The sequence below is a fragment of the Ambystoma mexicanum genome, chromosome 6p (assembly GCF_040938575.1).
Source record: "Ambystoma mexicanum isolate Mex_15411 chromosome 6p, UKY_AmexF1_1, whole genome shotgun sequence".
Classification (NCBI taxonomy): Eukaryota; Metazoa; Chordata; class Amphibia; order Caudata; family Ambystomatidae; genus Ambystoma; species Ambystoma mexicanum.
The window spans coordinates 56,521,805-56,544,692 of NC_090935.1; the positions used below are offsets into that span (position 1 = coordinate 56,521,805).

General features: G+C 45.8%; 1 protein-coding gene and 1 pseudogene across 1 annotated transcript in view; one reads left to right on the forward strand and one right to left on the reverse strand.

Moving 5' to 3' along the window:
• The window catches only part of LOC138511205 (uncharacterized), a 761,242-nt gene that overhangs the window by 351,823 nt on the left and 386,531 nt on the right, over positions 1–22,888 (reverse strand). The window lies entirely within an intron of this gene.
• The window catches only part of LOC138510660 (long-chain-fatty-acid--CoA ligase ACSBG2-like), a 502,504-nt pseudogene that overhangs the window by 66,143 nt on the left and 413,473 nt on the right, over positions 1–22,888 (forward strand).

A 22,888-nucleotide genomic window follows, 5' to 3' on the forward strand; every position in this document is an offset into this window, starting at 1 on the left:
TATGATGATTTTAATGTAGCTGTATTTAGGATTGTGCTTTGTACTTTTCGTTTACTGAGACGGCGACTCCTTTGAGGTGAGGGCGGCAGACTGAGCAAGGCTCCACTGGGTAAACCTAGGCTGAATGTGTACACACAATGCATAGAGTGCCACAAAGCGCCTGTTCACAGTTCTTCAAACAGAGTTCCCCTTTGGGTCAAGGCCAGTAATGTCCAGGCAACATGTATTGATGTATAAGGACTCAGGACTGTAGTCCCTCTCCTGTTTTCACAAGCGTTTTTATTGCAGGGCGCCCAAGATGGGAAGCCTCTTAACAGCTGGCATAGGGAGTGTGTGCCCCCTCTGGCCTGGTGACAAAGGCCAGCCACCTGGCCAGGGCAATTAGACTTGGGCTACATATACATTGTGCTGATGGTGAAAAGATGAGGCCTGTGAAAATACGGTCTGTCATGTGACAGTGAGTTCAGACCTCTGATAGTAACAGTACTGTGTGCTCTGAGTCACAGCTTCTATCACGTTGTCACACTTGAGGTAAGCTCTGCCTTATGGTGTCCTCTTTCTCTTTCTTGTTTTGACCACTGCAGCTCGGTCTGGAGCGTTTCCACAGCGTTGGGATCCTCGGCTTCAACTCCCCAGAGTGGTTCATTGCAGAGATAGGTGCCATTATGGCAGGGTGAGTACACAGTCTTTCTCTTGCCATACGTGCCTCTCCCTGTTAGCGTACAAAAAACACCACGCAAGAAGAAAATCTCTGGGCCAGTGCGGCCTGTTTTGCCTTCCCTCTGTTCTAAGCTATTCTAAGTTCGCAGTACCACCAAAACCATTTGCCAACTATCCTAGCTCTCTGTTACTTTGTTTTGTCCAATATTACTGTGGATGTTAGTGAAACCCTGGCCTTAATACCAGCATTCTGGTTTTCATGTTGCGATGACAGTTCGCATGTATTAGCCTACTGTGAAGACATCTGCCTTGCAGGGTACTCTCCGGGAGGCTTGCATATTGGTATCGCCTTTTTTGTACTGGTTTATACTGGTATGAGGTAAATATTTGCAAAGATAGTTGTCACTTAGTAGTCACTAACATGCTGCTGATGTTTTCTACTTGTCAATATTTAGGATATTCATGGCTGATTCGCTCCCTGGGAAGGGTGCTCAGCCAATGGCGTGGTTGGGAATGCAAGAGGAATCTGTGTTTCTGTGCTGAGGGCCTAGCAGTTCAGGCGGTTTGCTACCAATAGTGTCAGTACCTGGCTGATTTGCATATGGCTGGACGCCTTTTGCATTTGCACAGACAGGCTAAAAAACGGTAGTGTGGAAGGTTGCCTAGAGCAGTGCCAGTGGTTCAGATGTATTCAAAACCTGCCACCCATCACTTCTTTGGTTGGAATCTGCCAGTGAACGCCAGCGTTCCCTAGCCATCTACGCTGCTTAACCGGTTGTTGCCATTTTTTTAGGTCCGTGCCCACTTCCTCCTCCCAATCTTATCCCCTATCGCCACACCCGACCCTGCTTCCCGTCATCTGACTTGCCTCCTCCTCCCGATCCACCACACCGCTAGCTGCCTTAGAAATAGAAGAGGAGTTTGTCCCTCCTTGTGTTTGCTATAGAGGCAGCCATTTTTGTAATTCTTTTTTTTGGCGGGAGATTGCGCACGCCCAATACCACAGCACCCATCTTCCATTAAAAAAAGGATTTTCCAAATATTCAAACTCCTGAAAGATCCGTGGGCTTTTAATATTTTATTTTTATTTATTTGTATTTTATTGAACATTTGTATGGTGCCTATACACATGTGTTTTCAGGCACCAAAAGACAAGATGGGGGCGTGGGGACATGGGAATCAAGAAGTAGGACAAGAGAAACTGTTATATTGGCCTTGTGCCAATCCTACCGTGCAAGTGCATGACGAGGTAGTAAGTGCAAGGGGGAGGGGGTAGAGGAAGAAGTGCAGGAGTGGGGTACCCCCAGGATAGGGAGGGGGGTCAAGTGCTGGGCAGGCCAAGGTGGCAAATGCCAGGGGAAGAAGGGGGATTTTTTAAATTGTATTGTTCATTTATAACACGCTTAATACCAGCGAGTGGTTTCTAAGTGCAGGATCGGGATTCAAACCTGTGTTGCGCCGCAAAATCTTGCTTCCAAGACAAACACATTGCCCCTGAGCTATCCTTCCTCCTCTCAGGGAGGATGAGTGCGGTGGAAAGGGAGTGTTAGGAAAGATTTACATTTAATGTGTAATTTTCCCTCCAGTTGTGTAACCCCAACCTTTTGCTTTATTTGAACACCATAGTCTGACTTTCTCATCTTGCTCCCTTTGTTATAGGGAAACTTACATGCCCTTAAAGACAGTCAGTACTGGGAGACTTTGTTTACCTTAGTCCTTTTTCATGTTGCAACTTTTCTGCAACATGTAACAAGTGTACAATGTACCTTGCAGTACAGTGCACTTGGGTCTAATAGTCATTTCCAAAGGCCCTAGATACTTTCGAAGGATTTTTTAGGATAAGTGCCGATGTGCCTTGGACAGGGCTGGTAGCAGCTTATCAATTTGTGTATTTTTAACCCTTTCCTGCCAGGTAAACCACGGTTACCACGTTTGGCACAAATAGGTGGCCTGGCTGAAAAATGGCCATGCCACAAGGTTCTTTGTCCTGTCCTTTCGCCATCTTGCCTCTTCACCTTCCCCAGGTCGAGCCGACCCAGGTCAGTCCTTATTTGGGCATGCATTCTCCTGCGAAACACCAAGCTTTTGCTGGCTTCTGCATCCCTTGTGTGTGTGCCTCCAGGATGTGGGATGGAACGTCCGGTTCCAACACACATCCTGGGCGCAGAGAGCCTGAGGTGCTGTGAATGCCTGGGACCACCGTAGTCCGTGATTGGTCCAATAATGGTATGCCTGTATGTGAGCAGATCTCCCATTTGGTCCGCTTCGTTTTGGCGTGAAGGAGATTTTGGATAAGAGAAGACTCCAAACACCCATACCATGTCGATCTCTGGAGTGCTTACTGAACGAAGGATAGGATCCAAGTATCCTGAAACTAAGAAGCTGAGTCAAGGAACTGCTTGTGACCCGCTGGAAGGTTTGGCATCCTGAGCCTGCTGTCGTCCCGTGGGACTCCTCTGCCTCTGGTCGTCATAGAAGGTCTGCAAAGGCCCATTAACCCATTGTAATAGTGGGACCAACTATTCTCAGCACCTTCATCAAATCCTGCAAGTAAGCCTTTTCGGAAGTGTCCCTGGGCCAACCAGTGGACTGACCAGCTTGCGCAGGAGTTTTGCCCTGATACCGCCGCTGTTTTGAGGAGGCCCTTGAAACCTGGTACATAGCAAGCTCTGTGTTCACGACACTCACACCGAATTTCATACACTTGGCGTTCCCAGGTCTGGAGTAAAGTGAGTGCGCCCGAACCGGAGTACACACAGTTACTGTGTCGCCCAGCCGTGGTGACGAACTTTGCAAATTCATTGCAGCTGTGGTCCTCTGTGCCCTGAAGCCTGCTACAGCGGAAATGGCCTGATCCATCCAGGAGCGGAGAAATTGCCACTGTCCCGTAGGGAAATCAATGATGTATCTTCGTCGCTGAAAGCCGCAGAACCGCGAGATTGCCGCATATGAACCTGCAACCGAAGTGACTCGATAGCCGAAGTTTGGTCCGGAGTGCGCAGGGGTTCGGTGAGTAATTGCAATCCTAACTGGTGGCCCCTAGCGCATGTATCAATTTTTACGCACAAGTGGCCCCTGAGGGCCCCTCTCCTTTCCACTGCTAGTGCGAACTAACAAACTATTCCCAACTCTTGGAATCGACTCTGCCCTCAAGTGGATAACCTCCTTGAATGGGTGGAACCTATTCTGCATCACCTCACCTGCTTTCTTGAGCTGCTACTGCCCCTACAAAAGGCCCTGCTTTGCCCATTTGAACTACCTGTCCTGAGTCTTGTAAACTTTCCGAGTTTGAGTTGCACACATCTGATTTCCTTCCGACACCCAAGTCCTCCTCACCTGATAATTTTTCAAGAGTGTCCTCGAAATCCAAAGATCTTCTCGTCCGATAGTCATTCTCCTTTGTTTTTCGGTGCAGCGTAGATCCCTCCCGAGTGGAAGCCACCGTGAAGGCTTACCAACAAGCCACACCGTGATCCCTGCCTGGAAAGGACAGAAACTGGGGAAAAAGCCAAGCGTGGCATAAAAAACCCCAGAGCAGAGTGGTTTGTAGGTGACTTCCGGTGTGAAAAATGAGCTCTGTGAAAGTGAAAAAAAAGCAAGCCAATGTAAACAAAGCCTCACAAAATAGAGCATGAGACTATACGAGCCCAGGAGCAGCAAAAAGCAAGTAAAGAAAAACAAGGGGAATAATAGAGAGCAAGGAAGCAGGACCAGAAGAAAATGCTAATCAAGGATCGGAAGAAAAAAATAAAGGAAGCGCGGGGAGTAAACTTGCCGATCGAGAGTTAAGTAGAAAATAAGAAAGACACTCGTACAGCAGGAGCGGGAAAAAAAGTAGGCAGAATATGAGCGAGAGGCAAAGTAACAGAGGGAGGATCCACGTATGCCAGGAAGGACGGCACACAAGTAAACAAGAAAACAAGAAGAAAAAAGGACACTGGCGTAGCACCAGGTATGGCAAAAGTACCAAGAGAGAGCGTACAGGTACAGGGAGCCAGGACGGAGCAATCCTGACAAGGAAAACTTTGCAACGCGATGAGGAAGAGGAGGGCGTGGCTAATAAGCCGTTCTTACACAACGTGCAACAACTAGACTGCTGAGGCAGATAGAACGTGAAGGACCCCCAACATTCTCCTACGGGGCCAAATAAGCCACAAACGTAGATGGCGCATGACAAATGCGCCAGCTTTGCAAGTACATTTGAGCATTAGGCGCCCCTCATTTTAGGGATTGGACTGCTGTTCAGTTAGGGTTGTGTTTGATGCAGAAGGGACTAAAGACAATTTGCACTGCCTGCGTCCTTCCCTGGTTAGGTTGTGGACCCATTTGGTGCATTCATCCTTAAGACCTCATTGGTCTTGTATATATGTGTATAAATAGGAATTGAGTTGGTTTAATAGTATTGCTGTGATTTTCGTACTGTGTGTTGAATTGCAAAGGCCTTGGAATAAATGTATTTGCATTTTTGATATATATACACCTGACTGGGAGTGATTTGTAAGTGTCCTGTACTCTGTGTGCTCATTGAGGTCTTTCAGTCACCCTCACCCCTCCTGAGACCTAGTCTTGACTGCCGCCAAGCTAACTTGATTGGTCTGGCTTCTCCAGAAGGTTATCCTGTTCCAAGAAACTAGTCCGGCCTTCTGAACCTCTGCCCACCAGGTCAGAGTTCAGAAATCCGTCTTAACAAATTGGTGTACAGCGGTGGTATAGGACTGAAGGTATCCAGTGTTGCACATTAGTGAAGGCATTTCAAGTTATTCCTACCCAGGACACATAGTGAACGTTGTAGTGATAACTGTAAAAGGCCATAGACCTATCTTATATAATAGAAACAAGTACCTTTATAACCATAAATGCTTCTAGATCAGAAACATTGAGAAAGATGTGTACTGAGAGGGGTTTACCTGCTCAAGGTACAAAATTGGAAATGATTCAGAAAATCATGGAATGGCAAGAGTCACAACTCAGTGCCATAGCCTCATATGAGAGTGCAGAAGTAGGTGGAGCTGGTTCCACTGACAGAACTGACAGTTCTGTCTCTGCCCTCATCCATGGTGCCCATGAGGATCTGAATTATGTAATGTCCAATGTTTCCTCTGCAAGTGCTGATGCTGAAGCCATGCTGGAATTCAAAAATAAAGAGCTGGTGTTTAGGCAGAAGGAGCTTGAATTTCACATGGATAAGCAGGCAGAAAAACAGAAGGACAGGGATCACCAGTTGGAACTGGCCAAGCTTCAGGTTTTAAATGGATCCAAGGGATCTGGACATGGGTCTGGGGTCTCCTCTCATCCAAGGTTTCCTAAAGATCTGCTCAGTGTGTATGATGAGAAGAATGACATTATGGACTGGCTGAATGCATTTGAGTATGCATGTGAAGTTCAAGAGGTTGTAAATGCTGATAAGATTGCATGGTTGCTCAGCAGACTACCCCATTCTGGCTGCAGTGCTATTATGGAAATGTCAAAAGCTGAAAGAGTCGATTTTGCAATGTTGAAGCAAACTCTCATCTTAAGGTTTGGAAAGACCCCTGCCCAATACTTGAAGAGGTTTAGAGAGTACAAAAAGAAAGAAGGAAGTACTTGGGTGTCATATGTGACTGATTCTTTAAAGAACTTGTCTGGCTGGGTTGAAGGCTACAAGGTCTCCACCTTTGCGAGTATGATCTGTCTTGTCATGCTTGAACATATTTTTTCATCTTGCTCCTCTGAGCTTAAGCAGCATTTGGCAGATTCAAAGGAGTTAGATCCTAAGAAACTGGCCATTGCAGAAGATTTGTGGGTGTCACATAGAGTGTCCCATAAGGGCAAGACTCATCCTGGTAAGCAGGAGGAGGGGAAAACGTCCAAAGATAAGGAGGTTGGGGGAACTGATAAAACTTCCTTCCAAAAGAGCCACAAAAAGAAATGTAAGGGTAAGTCACAAGAGAACACACAGGGTAGTGGAGGTTATCCTCCAAAACAGAACTCTGGTTACAGTAAGCCTTCCTATGTCCCAAGACCCAGTGGATCTTGGGTGGCTTGTGGAGCAAGTGACCATGTGAAGGGGGACCCCAGATGTAAGGTTAAAACCTTGTTGGTCCACTCTGGTAATCTGGCCTTCTCCTCCTACAAGGAAGACAAGATTACAGGGGCATCCTTCTCCTCAGACTCCTTCCCCAGTGGGATAGATTCTGAGGTAGTTTTAGTTTCCCTGGGTTCCTGGGAGCCTAAAGTCTCAGAGGCCTCTGCTAGGATTCCTAATAATACCAAGCACTACTTTAAGGACAGAGGGCCTCATTACGACCCAGGCGTTAAGGGTTAACGCCGTCGTTAACCCTTAACGCCTATTCTGATTTTAACGGCTGCTTTTAGCAGCCGTTAAAATCCATGGCGCTAACCCGCCATGATGCTAATTACGCCACCGTAATTTACGGTGGCGTAATAAGCGTCTTTCCCACTCCCATTATGCCCTATGGGGCAAAAATGGGAATGGGGAAGGGAAAATGGGAAATGGGGATTTACCGCCCCACTCACCTTGGAATGGGGCGGTAAATCCGCCATCCACCATGTTGTAAACATAGTTTACACCATGGTGGTAAAGTTGGCGTACTTAGCGCCTGGGTCGTAATGACCCCCAGTGTGCTGATTAATGGAGTAGATAATCCTGCCATTAGGGATAGTGGGTGCAGCAGAACTGTAGTTGATTCTACCTGGGTAGACCCAGAGGAAGTTGCCAGTGCTCCTATGTTCCTCACTAAGTTGGTTTATGGCCCACCTCTCAAGTTCCCAGTTATACCTGTAAATCTTACTATAAATGTTACAGTGGTCAGGATTCCAGTGAGCATTCAGAGAGATGTCCCAGGAAAGGTCTGGCTGGGGAATGATCTTAGGGCTTTAGGGCTTGTGGGAGACACAGCAAAGAGTCCCTGCACAAGGTCACAAACAAAGGCTGCCTTGCCCAAGTCCAATGCCCAGCCTAAGCCAAAGGGGAAACCCAAGGCTAAAGGAATCAGAAAAAGTAACAGAGGGAAAGAAAGCCTTCCCCCAAACTCACCTACCACTCAGGTGGAGGTAGTTGGTTCAACACCTGAACAGGAAGAGGTGTTACCTGAAGTTCTTGATCCCAATGACCATCCTGAACTACAAGGATTGTTAGTAGAAGGTGGTCCTGACAGGATTGAATTCAGTAGGGGCCAACGTGAGGGCCCATCTCTGGAAGGCCTAAAGAGACAGGCCTGCTCCCAGCTTCAGAGTGAACCTACTGGGAAGCATAGAATTTATTGGGAAGGTGGGCTCCACTACAGTGAGCCTACAGAGTCTACAGAAGGAGATCATAGGAGGTTGGTGGTTCCCCTTGCTGTAAGACCCTTCCTCCTGCAGCTGGCGCATGAAGAGCCCCTTGCTGGTCACCTTGGCATCAAGAGAACCAAGCAAAGGTTATCCATGCATTTCTACTGGCCCAAGATGGGAGTGCAAGTAGAAAGTCACTGCAGGAGTTGTACCACATGCCCGTTATCTGGAAAAAGTGGCACAACAATCCAAGCTCCATTGGTACCACTCCCAGTTGTGGGGGTGCCATTTGAGAGGGTAGGGATCGACATTGTTGGTTACCCTGAGGCCATCCCATAGAAGACTGTGACTGCCAAGTCAGTTGCAAAAGCTTTACTTGGCATATTTACTAGGGTTGGCTTCCCTAAAGAAGTTGTGTCTTTTAGGGGCAGCAACTTTATGTCAAAGTACATGCAGGCCATGTGGAAGGAATGTGGAGTCACCAATAAGTTTTCATCTGCATACCACCCACAAACCAATGGTCTCATTGAAAGGTTTAGCACCTTAAAAAGCATGATTGGGGCTCTGGAAGAACCCCAAAGAAGAAAATGGGATCTTCTCTTACCATGCTTACTGGGTGCCTACAGAGAGGTACCACAAAGGGTGTGGGTTCAGCCCCTTCAAAAATCAGTTTGGTCACCCTGTAAGGGGACCCTTAGCCATAGTCAAGGAGGGATGGGAGATGTCCACTCCCCCCATAACTACTAACATAGTAGACTACGTGCTAGGGCTCAGAAAGAGGATGGTGCTCCTGATGGGTCTGGCTAGTGAGAAACTGAAGGCAGTGCAAGCAGTGGTGAAACATATTTATGACCAGAAGGCTGCCCTCATCAATTTCACACCTGATCAACAAGTCCTGATCATGAATTCTAACAGGCCTAGAGCTTTACAGGACAACTGGTCAGGCCCTTACACAGTGGTGGAGTCACTGGGTGAGATCAACTATTTAGTGGACCTTGGAAGGGCTGGTCAAGCTCCAAAAGTGTTCCAATGAATAGGCTGAAGGCTTTCATCCCAAGAGTTGAAATCGCTGCACTGCTGCTGGCTTCAGATTTTGAGGAGGAGGAGTCAGAACCTCAACCTGACCTGTACCAGGGCAGTCCTTCACACAGCTCCATTGAGGGTGTCCATGTGGCCCCTCACCTGACTGCTGATCAACAAGCAGAGGTGAAAGTTTTCTGAGGCAATTTTCCCCCTTGTTCTCACAGTCTCCTGGTTTGACACCTTGGTGCAAACATGACATTGACACAGGAGACAATGTACATACCAAAAGTAGGGGATACGTGATATCAGACAAAGTAAGGGCTTACATTAAGACAGAGGTCAACAAAATGTTGGATCTTGGGGTGATTGAACCCTCTAGCAGTCCTTGGTCCAGCCCAGTGGTTTTGGTTCCAAAGGCAGGTACCTCTGAGTTGAGGTTCTGTGTGGATTACAGGGCTCTGAATGCTGTCACCAAGGCAGGTGCACACCCCTTGCCTAGAACAGATGAGCTGGTGGATACTTTGGGTGCTTCCAAATACCTCAGCACATTTGACCTCACTGCAGGCTATTGGCAAATAGCCCTCGCAGAACATGCCATGGAGAAGACAGCTTTCTCAACACCAGCAGGTCTTTACCAGTTCAGGGTTATGCCTTTTGGGTTGAAGACTTCCCTGACACTTTCCAGAGGCTTGTGAATCATGTGTTGCATGGGTTGGATGAATTCTGTCTTGCATATCTGGATGATATAGCAGTCTTCAGTGTCACCTGGGAGGATAATGTGAAACACCTTAGGATTGTGTTGCAGGCTCTTCACAAGGCCCACTTGACTATAAAGGCCTTTAAGTGCCAGGTTGGACAAGGTTCAGTGGTCTACCTTGGACATGAAGTAGGAGGAGGGAGGATACAGCCTCTTCCCAGTAAAGTACAAGCAGTGAAAGACTGGCCTACCCCCACCACTCAGACCCAAGTGAGAGCCTTTTTAGGACTCACTGGGTACTACATGAATTTCTTGGCAGACTATGGCACCATAGCTGCCCCTCTGACTGCTCTCACAACTCCTAAGAAACTCAAGAAGGTAACTTGGTCTGAAGAGTGTGGGAAGGCCTTCAATGGCTTAAAAGACTGCTTGTGCCAGGCCCCTGTTCTCAGGTCCCCTGATAACCAAAGACCTTTTATTGTACAGACAGATGCCTCTGACACTGGGATAGGAGCTGTACTATCACAAGTAGATGAGAAGGCTAGGGAATACCCTATTTGCTTCATTAGTCGCCAGTTTAAGGACAGAGAGCTCAGATGGTCCACAGTAGAGAAAGAATATTTCACTGTTGTGTGGGCCCTAAGGAAGCTGAGGCCCTACCTCTATGGGACCCACTTCACTGTGCAAACTGAACATAAGTCCTTAAAGTGGCTAATGAACATGAAGGGAGAGAATCCAAAGTTGCTCAGGTGGTCCATAAGTCTGCAAGGCTTTGACTTCACTATTGAGCCCAGGCCAAGTGTCCAACATAGCATTGGTAGCGCTTCAGTGTTTGGGGACCTGCCTGTGTTACTCGATTTGACGAGCATGTGGGTGATTTTGCTGCCGTATTGCTTGGCTACGATGTTACGGTTTCTTGGACGCCCTGTTGTGATCAATCGTTTGAATCTTGGACACCATGCAATCTCTGATATAATTATCGGGATTTCGTTTTGACTGAAGTGTCCTTTATCGAATATTGGCGCGACTTTTTGCGCCTTTGTTGACAGTAGATGCATCTATTAATTGGTGCATTTGGTGTAGTTTAAACTCTCAGCACACCATTGAAGAAATTACACAGTGAAGGTACATCCATTTATGTGATGTGAAAATGTACCCTTTGTACACAGTGTTGAAGCAGTCTACAACATTTTTTACAGAAGTTTTCCCCTGAAGAATGTTCACCCTGTTGAGGCTTTGGAAGAAAAGAAACATGTTGGGAATTATTTTCACAACACATGTAGAACGTTTATTGTTTTAGTTGCATGTCATTTGTGTTTGTGTAATGATGTTAGGAGTTTTTAGACGATATGTCTAGGTATTAGGTTATTTATTACACTGTGTTCTACGTTTTGGGTCTATTTATGTTTTGACTTGAATTTACTTTGTTCTGAATACATTTATATTATATTTTTTGATACTTTACAGCATACAGTCTATTTTTTACAGACTCAGTGTGCCGGGTAATCAGGGATGTCTTTTTGGGTTGTATGGTCAAGTTAATTAGTTTATAGTCCAGTTCTATCTCCTTTATAGAAACATATAGTTTTTTCCACTGCTGGTGGAGATAGTTTTTTCGTGTTTAGTAGGGGTATTATACATCTATTTATAACACAGTCCAACATAGCAATGCTGATGGGATGTTCAGAATGTTTTACCGTCCTGAACATGAGACTCATCCAGGGGTGGATTAATTCCCCCTGTCCTTGGTCTGGGAGGGGCGAGTGTTAGGAAAGATTTCCATTTAATGTGTAATTTTCCCTCCAGTTATGTACTCGCCAACATTTTGCTTTATTTGAACACCATAGTCTGACTTTACCAGAGGAGCACAGCCTTCTGCTGCACTCTCCTGGGCTTTTCGCTCACTTTGTTATGGGGAAACTGACATGCACTTCAAGACAGTCAGTACTGGGGGACTTTATTTCCCTTAGTCCTTGTCCATGTTGCAACTTTTCTGCAACATGTGATAAGTGTACAATGTACCTTACAGTACAGTGCACTTGGGTCTAATAGTCATTTCCAAAGGCCCTAGATACTCTCAAAGAATTTTTTAGGAGAAGTGCAGATGTGCCTTGGACAGGGCTGGTGGCAGTTTATCATTCCTGTCAGGTAAATCATGGTTACCGCATTAGGCACGAATAGTTGGCCTGGCTCCAAAATGGCCATGCCACGAGGTTCTTTGTCATGTCCTTTGGCCATCTTGCCACTTTACCTTCCCCAGGTCGAGCCGACCCAGGTCAGTCCTTATTTGGGCATGCATTCTCCCGCAAAACACCAAGCTATCGCTGGCTTCTGCATCCCTTGTGTGTGTGTCTCCAGGATGTGGGTTGGAACGTCTGCTTCCAATACACATCTTGGGTGCCAGAGAGTCTGAGGTGTTGTGAATGCCTGGGACCACTGTGGTCGGTGATTGGTCCACGTATGGTATGCCTGTATGTGAGCAGATCTCCCATTGTGTCCTCTTCGTTTTCTGGCGCGAAGGAGATTTTGGATAAGAGAAGGCTCCAAACACGTGTCGATTTCTGGAGTTCCCACTGAACGAAGGATAGGATCTAAGTATCCTGAAACTAAGAAGTCAAGTCGAGGAACCACTGGTGATCCGCTGGAAGGTTTGGCACCCTGAGCCTGCTGTTGTCCCGTGGGACCCCTCTGCATCTGGTCATCCTAGAAGGTCTGCCAAGGCGCTTTGACCCATTGGAATAGTGGGACCAACTATTCTCGGCACCTTCATCAAATCCTGCAAGTAAGCCTTTTTGGAAGTGTCCCTGGGCCAATCTGGGTCGAGGAGGCCCTTGAACTCTCACATTGAATTTCGTACACTTGGCGTTCCCAGGTCTGGAGTAAAGTGAGTGCGCCCAAACCGGAGTACACACGGTTACCGTGTCGCCCAGCTGCAGTGACAAACTTTGCAAGTTCATTGCAGCTGTGGTTCTCTGTGCCCTGAAGCCTGCTACAGTGGAACTGGCCTGATCCATCCACCAGGAGCGGAGAAATCACCACTGTCCCGTAGGGGAATCAACGCTGCATCTTCGTTGCTGAAAGCCGCAGAGCAGCGAGATGCCGCATTTGAACCTGCAACCGAAGTGGACTCGACAGCCGAAGTTTGGTCCGGAGTGAGCCGAGGTTGGTGAGTAATTGCAACTCTAACCGGTGATCCCTAGTACATCCATCAATTTGTACGCAAAAGTGGCCCCTGAGGGCCCCTCTCCTTTCCACTGCTAGTGCGAACTAGTGAACTATTCCCAACTCTTGGAATCGGCTCTGCCCTCAAGTGGAGACCCTCCTCGAATGGTGGAAACCTATTCTGCATCACCTCACCTGCCTTCGTTAGCTGCTACAGTGCCTACAAAACACCCTGCTTTGCCCATTTGAACTACCGGGTGCGCCAGCTTCGCAAGTACATTTGAGCTTTAGGCTCCCCTCATTTTATGGATTGGACTGCCGTTCAGTTAGGATTGTGTTTGATGCAGAAGGGCCTAAAGACTATTTGCACTGCCTGCTTCCTTCCCGGGTTAGCGTGTGGACCCATTTAGTGCATTCATCCTTTAGACCCCATTGGTCTTGTATATATGTGTATAGATAGGATTGAGTTGGTCTAATAGTATTGCTGTGATTTTCGTACTGTGTGTTGAATTTCGAAGGCCTTGGAATAAATGTATTTGTAGTTTTGATGTATATACACCTGACTGGGGGTGATTTGTAAGTGTCCTGTACTCCCTGTGCTCATTGAGGTCTTTCAGTCACCCTCACCCCTGCTGAGACCTAGTTTTGACCGCCGCCAAGCTACCTTGATTGGTCTGGCTTGCCCAGAAGGTTACCCTGTTCCAAGAAACTAGGCTGGCCTTCTGAACCTCTGCCCACCAGGTCAGAGTTCAGAAATCCATCTTAAAAGGGAGGACCAAGTTGGACTAGTCCGGGAAAGGGAGACGGAGGGCAAGTGCTAGGCTAAGGATGCTGGAGGGGACTGGTAGAGGGTGGTCTAGCCATTGTAAGGCTCTGAAGTGACCAGGACCCAGTTGCAGAGGCAGATGGATAGTTAGTACAGGAGGATGATAAGGAAGGAAGAGGAGAAAAGCAAAGTCTTAAGAAGTTTCCGGAACTTAAGAAGATCCAGCTCAAGTCCGAGGGTGTGAGGGAGGCCTTTCCAGAGGGAAGAACTAGCCGAGGAAAGGAATCTACCTCCCACTCTCTGCTTGGAGAAACGTTTGACCTGCAGAGAGTTGGAGCCAGAAGACCGAAGGGCTCTGGCTGGGAGGTATTTAGGGAGGGAAAGCTGGATGTGAAGAGGTCCCAGGCCCCAGTCAGCCTTGTGGATAATGCAAAGGGTCTTGAACTTGATCCTTGTGGTCACCAGGAGCCAGTGGAGAGATTTTAGGGCTTGAGGCTAATGATAAGTCTTGCCGTCCTATTCTGGATTAGTTGAAGGGGGCGAAGGGAGGAAAGAGGCAGGATGAGGAAGAAGCTATTGCAGTAGTCAAGCCTAGAGAGAATCAGGGCTCTGGAGACATTGAGCTTCTGGGGGTAGTTGAGGAAAGGTAGAATGCCCCTGAGGAGATGCAACTGGAAATTGGACTTCTTGGCAAGGTCCATGATGTGTGGAGTGAAAAAGAGAGAGAATTCAAAGATGATCCCAAGGTTTTTTTCCTCACAAGTGGGTGAGGGGATAGGACCCAGGGAGTCAGGCCAGAGAGTAGGGTGGAAGCAGGAGGCATATGTCCCAATGAGAAGGATCTGTGTTTTACTAGCGTTGAGGCAGAGATCATTGGAAGAGCACCATGCCTGCATAGCATATGAGAGAGGAGGGAGGAGAGGAGGAGGGGGTAGGGGAAGGCAGCTTGAAAGATAGCTCTGTGTCGTCTGCGTAACACTAGAAATGAGGGGAGAAAGTGGAGAACAGCTGGGCCAGGTAGATGTTGAAGAGCCATTGTGATAGGATAGAGAGTGAGGGGGAGGAGAGAAAATGACCCATTTGCACTTGGGATGGTCTGTTTGAAAGGAAGGAGGTCAGCCACACCAGTGCCCTGTCCTTGATGGCTAGGGTATCATGGAGACGGTTTATGAGGATGGAGTGGTTGACTGTGTCAAAAGGTATGTGGGAGGAAATAGCCATCAGCCCCTTGTTTGGGAGAGTACAGGATCAGTAATTGACCTCAGCCCTTGCTGAGGCCCTTGCAATAGCCTCGGGCTATAGGGGCTGTTAACGGCCCTGAATGCCCCAGAACAGGAGGATGATAGCTTTATTCCTGGCAACTATCTGTCAATCACTTATGATATATGCACATTCACTCTTGGGAATTGCCAATGCAGTATTCATGTACAAGCCTCTTTGATTAGTGACCAGTAAAGAGATCTACTTCTCGGTCAATTTGTGAATAGGCATGTCCGTGTAGCCCAACCAAAATTAAATGTCTAAGTATCAGGATACTTTTAAATAGATATTATTCACAAATGTGTTGCCTTTTTGAAGGCCTCTTGGATTTGACTGTTTGTCATGTGGACTGCGACAGAACAATTGGAGAATTCTCCATGGGTGCGCTCTAACATTCCTGGTCTTTTATTCATGGCCATTTCCTCCGTCTTATTTCCAGGCTAATCATAATAAGTGAGCTTTATGGAGGCACACTCTCTCACCCATCCACTCCAAAACTCCCTGTGGCAGCATTTTGTCGGGCAAGGTTTAGGTGGGGCATTGTTACAAGTGGGTATTTTGCTGAATATGTTGCAATTACATCCCTACAGCATTATTTACAGCTCATAAACAACAGAAAATATCTAATGCAGGACCTGTTGATCATTTGATTGCAGTGGTTTTCCAGTTGGAATTTACACCACAAACTCGGCGGATGCCTGTCTGTACGTGGCCAAGAACTCTTTTGCCAACATACTTGTGGTGGAAGACCACCAGCAACTTGAGAAAATCCTGCAGGTAAGCTGGTCGCATCTTTCCCTCACTCACAAGTACATGAACTACAAAGAGAATAAAAGAATTGTGTGAAGCTTCTAGGGTGGGCAATGTGAGGAGTCAGAAATGTTTTGGCTAAAGACTTTTATTTAAAAGAAAAGTAGGTGGGGAAATGCCTCATGTCTCTACTCAAGGGGTGTTTTCCTACCTAAAATCAAAACTAACGATCTGTCAGTGTCAGAAATGTTTTAAAAAAACTGTTCTGTGTCCAAAGTACTATTCTGACCCTCGCATTCTAAAAAAACAATTCTCCATGAAAAGAGTAATGTCTTTGGCCTTAAGTTCTTTAGAAATGTTGAAAAAGGAAAAATGTACAACACCAACAAAATGTCTTTGAAGGATGGGAATTCTTTCTCCAGAGGGTGCATCCCTTTCCCTGGATTCTTCTTCAAGGTGGTGTCTTTTCACAAGTTCCTGCTGTTTCTCTTGATTGAACATACAAGTTCAAAGTTCAACAAAAAGGTTTTTCCTCATGGACAAAAGTTCCCAGTTCTGGGGAGAACCAACTTGCCTATGTGCTTTGCATTTAACATCCAGTTTCAAAAGAATGGCCAGTTTCCAAGAGGACTTCCCCTCCCCCTTTGAGTGTTCACGTAGCTTGAAGTTCTTGCTCCCTTACCCACGGTTTCTCTTTACTTCTAGTTTCAAAGGCACCTTTCTCCCCAGGGACCTTTGCTTCTCTTTATACACGTTTGTTCACAATGTTACTGTTCTCCTTTAGCTTTTTCTGTTAATACGTCACAGCCATAGCTCAAGGTCTCCAAGACATGATTTTCCCTTGAGCCATATCATTATCTATTTATCTATATATATAAAAGTGGAAATGTGTGGGTTCGTGGCTTTGTGTATGCTCCCTACACAATTCCACAACATTTCACCAAACTGCATCAAATTTTGCAGTTACCTGTTAGGACCCTCTGGACAATACTAGCTACATGCCATCTAGAAACCCCACCCCTTTCCCCGGACTTCATTAAAAGTGCAAATTTGGGTGTGGGTTTGTGGTTTTACGTATTTTCCTATACAATTACACACTGTTTCACCAAACTGCACCAAATGTTGCACAGGCACCTGTTAGGACCCTCTGGACATTACTGTCTACATGCCATCTGGAAACACCACCCCTTTCACTGGATTTCAGCAAAAGTATCTGGGTTTGCGAGTTTGTGGCTTTGTGTGTGTTCCCTATACAAAACAACACCATTTCACCAATCTGCACCACATTTTGCACAGTCATCAGTTAGGACCCCCTGGACATTACTACCTACATGACATTTGGACACCCCACCCCTTTCCTCGGATTTCAGCAAATGTCTCTGGGTTCGTGGCTTTGCGTATGCTCCCTACACAATTCCACACCGTTTCACCAATCTGCACCAAATTTTTCAGTTACCTCTTAGGACCCTCTGGATATTACTGGCTACATGCCATCTGGAAACACCACCCCTTTCCCTGGATTTCAGTAAAAGTGCAAACTTGGGTGTGGGTTTGTGGCTTCGGATATGTTCCCTATACAATTACACACTGTTTCACCAAATTGCACCACATTTTACACAGGCACTTGTTAGGACCCTCCGGACATTACTGGCTACATGACATCTGGACACCACACCCCTTTCACTGGCTTTCAGCAAAAGTGAAAATGTGGGTGTAGGTTTGTGGCTTTGTGTATGTTCGCTATAAAATTCCACACCGTTTCACCAAACTGCACCAAATTTGTCACAGTCATCTGTTAGGAACCTCTAGACATTACTGGCTGCGGAGTTCGTGCGCAGAGTTCAGTCTGCAGCAGTCGTGTTGCTGAGAGGAGCTGCAGCTACTGGGCTACTGGCTTTTGAACCTTGCTCTTCTGTGTATTTTGTGCCTTCTGTGCCTTTGAGGAAAACAAGCTCCATTGCCAAATACTCAAGGTTCGTGCGCAGATATCAGTCTGCAGCAGTCCGCAGCTGAAAGCAGAGGTAAGCACCAACATATGGCTGAAATTGGGCCACAGACTTGCTCAAAATTATAGCAATCCTTGCAACGAAGGGACAGTGTATTGAATAAAAATATGTTGGGCCCACAAGGTGGTGAGCAAGAACTAACATGCTATTTGGGGGGTATGATTGGTCAAGGGGGCAGCGTGAGTCTATAATCCAAAGTACCCAAACTACTGGCTGTTTAAAAACAACCATTCCTTCCCTCGAGCAAATCGCAAGACAGTTTGCATGCCTTAAAACAGCGAATGAGGCCAGCGGGTCCCTTGAAGAAACATGAGGCAGCCGTTGCTGTTAATGTTGAGGACGGATTTATTAACGCTGCGGCAAGCGTTCTGCGTGCCGAGGCAGAGGTCTCTGTTCTCGAGCGGGCTGAGGCCTGTGGTGAAACAAACATGAAGGCAGATGGACATGAACGCGGACTTGAACATGGATACAAGAGTGAAAGTGATCAAAGTCAATATTTAAGCCTTCCAATCTCTGTTCGATGTAACTGACATTGAGCTGTTGGAGATGGAAATGCACCTGCCCCTCACGGACCTAAAACTCCTTAAATTCACATTCCCAGAGAAGACAAAGGCGGGAAGTGAAACCATCGCCGCCACAGAGTCACACTCTACAGGAAAGCTGTCAAAAACGGAGAATCAAAGGAATATTAAAAAAATGAAAACCACGCTTACTGACAGATTAAAAAATTATCAGTGGAGAAAAACATTGCCGGTGTGCCAAGCGAGACGACGAGCGAGACTACTAGTGATGTCCCACAGCCCATTACAAAAATAATACCCACTAGTCCAAGAGAATCAACTACACATTTTAATGGGTTTGACCTTGCTGGGCGAGAAGCCAGACTAACAGAGCGCCTTAAAGCAGACTTCGAGAAAATGAAAGACCGTTTGTCGGAGAGCTTCTCCAAAGTCAGTAAAAAAAATGACAGACAGTCAAGACTAAGCCTGGAGCCAGAACAATATCAGTCAGCCGAAGCAGCAAATTGGCTAAAAACCCCACAAACAAACACTTTCGCACAAGTGCAACACGAAGACTTGATACTAAGCATGGAACCAGCATCTGCCCGACAACTCTTACAAGAAGCAAAGGGAAAAGTACAGAACAATCAATCCAACATGCCTTCACAATGTATAAAGGAAAAAAGCTTACCGCTAAGGCATTTCTCTCACTGTTCTACACCAAAGACATGGACCGCAATGAATGAATCAGGTCAGAGGTCGCCAGGCATTGTGGGAATTGGAGTTCAAGGCGGTCTCGAGCCGACAAGCATGAATAAAGAAAAGGAACGCACGCATGTTGATCAAGAGTCTTTTCTGAAATCTAATTTGGCAGCGGCCATACAGATCCATAATAATGTATTGGCCGTGACGTCGCTGGCGCTAATTCCCTTTACTAAGCTTTATGAAAACTTAAATGACGCAATACATAACAATGGAGCAATACTGGGACAATTCAACGAATAATTAACAAAAATGGAAACGTTAACTACAATGCTGCAAGGTCGATTGGATAATGAGGCAGCAACGTCTGCATTGTGGCAAAACAGACTGAATGATGCAGCCTTGAAGGACATCATGGAAAGAAAAACGTTGATGGATGCCATGCTTGGGTGCATGAACCAAATGATCGACATTTCAAAGAATACATCGAACATGGTCTCCAGAAAGAGATCCAGCGTTCCGAACGTTGCAACACATAATAATATTCAAGGCTAGGTGCCTACTATGACTCTTAACACAAATGCGCAGGAAAGTGGTGCTCAATCGACAAGTGCTTCACGAGGATTAAAGAGCTCAACTCCTGCAGTGAATACCACATGCCCGCCCAACACACAGAGCAGTAAACAACCTGCTCAGAGTGCAAACTCTAAATCTCTTGGCGCTAGTAACGCCCACACAAATGAGCGTTCTACTAAAACTCCTATAATGTCTGACACCCCCGTTGAAAACTCAAACACGGAGAACTCTGTCAAAGATCCCATGCAAAAGTCTCCCGTAGTTGCCCATTGTCCAACTTCAAAAATGTTGTTTGGAATATTCAGTGGGGCAGCCAAAACACTGAAAAGGGCCCAGGATAAGCAGAAAACTCAAGATGTGGGACCTGGCCCAGCCAAAAAAAAAAAGGAAAAAAAAGAAAAATTGTGCGCCGAATAAAGTGACTTGGTAATTCAAGAAAGTTTATAATACATCTATCAACACCTGTTAAACCAAGTCTATTTGTGTGAGAAACAATTGGGGGGCCCACCAAGTCAGGACAAATGGACGGATTAAGAAAACCAGATGAGGTAACGATGAAAGTCATCTCGGCCAATCCAAAAAAACGACAGAGATTAGATTCTGAGGCACAGTCAATCCAGTCGGTGACTTCATCTGAAGACCTATGTAATCTTTCGACTTACTCCGAGGATTATGAGGAGGGTAGCAGCGCTGAGTGTCATGAGGTGAGTCCATCTTGCCACATTGGAATGGACAGTCGAAACACAATGGCCGAGGAGTCAACCTCAAATCCTTGGACTGCAAAAATTCAAAAAGGTGCAGTAATTGAAGGCAGCACCAGGAGCCATACTAGGAAGACCTGCAGCCAGACAAGTAAATGCATTTCCAGCAGATATTCAAGGAAGAGATGAGGAAAGCCAAGGATTGGTCGCGCAAGAGCAGAAAACAAAGATGCCTGTGAGATTGAATCCGAAATTAACGGCAGCACAAAGACAGAAAGAAATAAGTCAATCAGCACAACATAAACTGGTGGAATCCAAGCCACTGGCTTGGAAAATTCGTGTTGTGAATGTATTTGAAGATGACAATTATGTCAATTTAAACAGAGGAAACGTAATTCGACTTCTGCACTCAGTTCCGGCTATCAGGACAGTGTCCACTCTAGACATTTCCATCGTTGAATATATATCAGAAAAACAAGCTGATAGAGTCTATCTGCACATAACATCTCAGGCTGTACGAAAGACCATAATGGCAGCAAAAGAAGAATTACTGTTTCTGGGAGATTTCGGAAGATATGTGTGACACACAAACAAAACAAGCCAGTAATAACAACAAACTTCAGAATGGGGTTACCAACGAGCAGCACAGAGATGAATTAAGGCAACATCTGAATTCTGTGCCAAACTCACAACAAACATCTAGCAAAAGTAAGATTGGTGTGAGAAACCATTAGCTAAATCAGAGCACCCTGGAATCGTGCTCTACACTGATATCCTGGAACTCACGAGGATTCCGACATTTATACAATGATTTCCCAGTGGACTTGAGTAACACCTTTGCAATATGCCTCCAGGAAACATGGCTGCGAAGCCCGCCGGTGAAAGATGGCTATGTGACTCTGTTAAACCCAGTAGAGAAAAATTCCCATGGAACAAATTGGGAAGTGATCGAAACCGAAAATCCAAATATCTTTGTTCAAAGTACTCTGATTCAACATTCCACTGGCAAAATCGCGCAATTGCAGCAGTTACTGCTAATTAACGTGTACTGGAATCCAGTTAAGATATCCTCAAAAAAGTTTGTATCATCTGTAATGGCGATTATAGAACAACAACAAACAATTCATCATGACCCATACATAATTGTATGTGGGGACATGAACATTACATGGTTTGATGCAAACAGAGACCCTATTATTGAGATCAGGAAGGAAGTGCAAAATTATCAATCAAGAAGATCAATATGGGATGCCGAAATGGAGGCACGAGACTGCGACATGGCGAATGGACAGGTAAATGGTGATACACCCCCGAACTACACCTGGCATAACATGGGCTATGAAAAAACACAGGACTATATCTGGATTTCAAAACATTTCTGGAATAAAATCGAGAACCTGAAAACAACAGCAACCACAAACAGCGACCATGACGCATTGGTAATGTCCATGCAGTTACCTCAAAAATTGGAAAGATCGACTTTGAGCCAAACCATGGAGGTAAATAATGGCCGAAATAGGCTCAGAGTAAGTGAACAACAAATAAACCAATTGACCAATAATTTTCATAAACTGGATAAATTTGCCGCGGAATCGGTAAATTATATAGCACTCTTACGGCGTCAAAATGCGAGTTCGCTACTAAAGATACAAACCAATAAAATACATACTCATGAATGGAGTACGAGGGTAAATGAGGAAAAAAAGAAAGTGCACAAGGAAATATGAAAATTAAAAATGCAAGGGGGCTCTGGTGCTCTGGGATTGATTAAACAACGGAAGCAAAAATACCAGAATTGGGTAAAAGCTTTCTCTTTTTTGCGAGATCAAGAACGAGGCGAGGTGATGCTGTCTCCAATAAAATCAAACAACTCTAGAGAGATTTGGCGCATCTTGAAAAGAGGCACTGGAAATCAAGCTGATACGATGGCAAGTGGGGTGGCTGAAAGTGATTGGAAAAAACACTATAATAAAGTGTTTTCAAAGAACAAAGAAATAATGACAACTGCACTGGAGGAAGCTCCTGTAAGGTGGGACTCTAGCAAGATCAACGAAGACATATGTGTTGTAATTGTCAAGTGAAAAAATTCGAGAGCTGCTGGACCGGACGGTATGACTTATGTGACGCTTAAGGCACACAAGCATGAGTGGTCCATTTTTATCGCAAAGCTGTCCTCCAGAATCATAGAACTTGGGATAATACCCTCTTCTTGGACAACAAGGATAATTGTTCCGATTTTAAAGAAGGGCAATCGGGCTTATCCAACCAACTATCATCCGATTGCCCTGCTTGACACAATTGCCAAGATATTTGCAACTTTCCTGCAGCAGAAATAATTAGCCTGGGCAACCAAGAAAGGAATCACGGACTGTCGTCAGGCTGGATTCACAAAGAGTGTTGGGACCGAAATCAACTTGACGCTGGTCAATCTGCTAAAACTAGAAGCTCTAGAAAAAATGACAAACCTTTTTCTGGCATTTATCGATATGCATCAAGCATTTGACACAATAAACCGCAAGATGCTTTGGCAGAAATAAAAAAACTGGGACTGCCCGGAAAATCTTTTACAGGCGATAAAAGCACTTCATACAATGACATCAATCCGAATTAGGATAAATGAAAAAGGAGAACTATCAGAGGCAATTAAGACACATAAGGGGGTGGTTCTGAGTGATGTAAAGTGCTTTCCTCCAAAGAGCAATGGACATCACATCAGCTGCATAACCTATGCTGACGACTTAGTTTCAGTCGATTCCACCCAGATAGGGCTGCAACGATTGCTGGCAAAGCTGCAGTTATACATGAATGACAAT